At 49.0% G+C, this 2,234-nt stretch overlaps 1 protein-coding gene across 1 annotated transcript in view; it reads left to right on the forward strand.

Moving 5' to 3' along the window:
• KMT5A (lysine methyltransferase 5A) overlaps positions 1-2,234 on the forward strand; it is a 41,797-nt gene that overhangs the window by 14,079 nt on the left and 25,484 nt on the right. The window lies entirely within an intron of this gene.

Consider the following 2,234-nt stretch of genomic DNA (forward strand, 5'->3'; position numbering starts at 1 on the left):
CACTGCAACTTCCACCTCCCAGGCTCAAGCGATTCTCCTGCCTCAGCCTCCCAAGTAGCTGGGATTACAGGCGCTGGCCACCATGCCCAGCTAATTTTTGTATTTTTGGTAGAGATGGGATTTCACCATGTTGGCCAGGCTGGTCTCGAACTCCTGGCCTCAGGTGAATCACCCGCCTTGGCCTCCCAAAATGCCGGGATAACAGGCATGAGCCACTGCACCCAGCTGCTTGACCCCATTTTTAAAGTTTCTTGTCACTCAAGCGTTCGGTTCTAGTCTCTGAAGCAGCATCCTCTGCAATGAGTTAAAATGTTGAAGGAGAAAATACATGGTTACTGAAAACTCCACCTGGTATTGCAAAACAAACTGAAACCTCTTAGACATCTTGCTCTAATCCAAATATTCCCTTTCAAAGCTGCAGTGGGGAGTGTCAGCTTTCCCCAATTCACCATGCTCTCTCCTAATTAAAACTTGTCTGAAAGAAGCAGAGCCTCTGGCTGCCAGCAGCTCCATATAAGGAAGCTTTGTGTTCGCTAACGGAAAGTGTCATAAATGACGATTTGGCGCGACCTCTGGGGCTGGATCTGAGGGCCAGGGCCAGGAAAGCTCTGAACTGGAAACAGGAGCCTACCCTTGGCTTGATTTCCCCTGGTACACAGGACAGTATTGTTTTATTCAATCTTCAGATGACTTGGGTTCCAATCTGAAGTTTGCCACCTGAAAGAAGGAGGCTTAGGCAGGTTGCTGCTGTCTTCTGAGCCTCAGTTCTCTCATCTGTAAATGGAGAGAGAGGAGTCTGACCTCATACACACAGTGCTGTTCTGAAGGGTGGTTGCAGCATGGATGCCAAAGGGCTTTGTGATGGGCTCCATGTGCCAGCTCTTCACCCCTGGACTGCCAGCCGTACACCTTTGCTCATCCCTGCACCTTCAGCACTTAGAATTTCTGCCCATAGGGTTGGGGAAAGGCACTGTCTATTGGCCAGGATCGGTGGCTCACGCCAGTAATCCCAGCACTTTGGGAGGTGGTGGATCACAAGGTCAGGAGATCGAGACCATCTTCTTGGCCAACATGATGAAACCCCGTCTCTACTAAAAATACCAGAATTAGCTGGGCGTAGTGGCATGTGCCTGTGGTCCCAGCTACTTAGGAGGCTGAATCACTTGAACCCAGGAGGCAGAGGTTGCAGTGAGCTGAGATTGTGCCACTGCACTCCAGCCTGGTGACAGAGCGAGACTGTCTCAAAAAAAAAGAAAGGCAATGTCTATAAATGGTAGTTGCCCGGACTCTTGTCCTTTAAAATAGGGCAGTCTGTACATTGTCCCAAATGGTGGCCTGGTATACAAGCTAGTGTATTTGGCTCATGGTTTTGCTAAATGGCCACGATTAGACTTTTGGCTCAGAGGCCGGACATGGTGGCTCAGGCTTGTAATTCCAGCACTTTGGTAGGCAGAGGCAGGAGGACCACTTGAGCCCAGGAGTTTGAGACCAGCCTGGGCAACACAGTGAGGCCTCGTGTCTACAAAAATGAAAATAAAAAAATTAGCCAGGCATGGTGGCATGCATCTGTAGTCCCAGCTGCTTAGGAGACTGAAGCAGGAGGATCCCTAGAGCCCAAGAGTTTAAAGCTACAGTGAGCTACGATCATGCCACTGTTCTCCAGCCTGGGCAACAGAGAGAAACCCCCACCTGTAATATAACAATAAAATTAATTTAGGTCAGCTGAACTTTGGAGACCCCAAGGTCCAGGCTCTTGTCCATGATTCTGCTGTGCCACAGACTGAGTGACAAATGATGTTCATGGGTACCACACACTCCTGGGCCTGATGTCCTGGTTTTAATTCTCTCTGATTTCACCCAAGAAGGCGTGTAGAGGAGGAAGAAAGATCTGTATGGTGTTAATGTTTTGTTTTGTTTTGAGACAGTCTCTCTCTGTCTCCCAGGCTGGAATATAATGGTGCAATCTCAGCTCACTGCAACCTCCGTCTCCCACGTTCAAGCAGTTCTCCTGCTTCGACCTCCTAAGTAGCTGAGATTGCAGGTACCCAGCACCACGCCTGGCTAATTTTTTGTATTTTTAGTAGAGGTGGGGTTTCGCCCTGTTGGCCAGCCTGGTCTTGAACTTCTGACTTTAGGCAATCCACCCGCCTTGGCTTCCCAAAGTGGTGGGATTACAGGAGTGAGCCACTGTGCCCAGGCTAATGTGTTTTTTTCTTTTTCTTTTTTTTTTTTTT

The sequence above is a fragment of the Cebus imitator genome, unplaced genomic scaffold (assembly GCF_001604975.1).
Source record: "Cebus imitator isolate Cc_AM_T3 unplaced genomic scaffold, Cebus_imitator-1.0 Scaffold169, whole genome shotgun sequence".
Classification (NCBI taxonomy): domain Eukaryota; kingdom Metazoa; phylum Chordata; class Mammalia; order Primates; family Cebidae; genus Cebus; species Cebus imitator.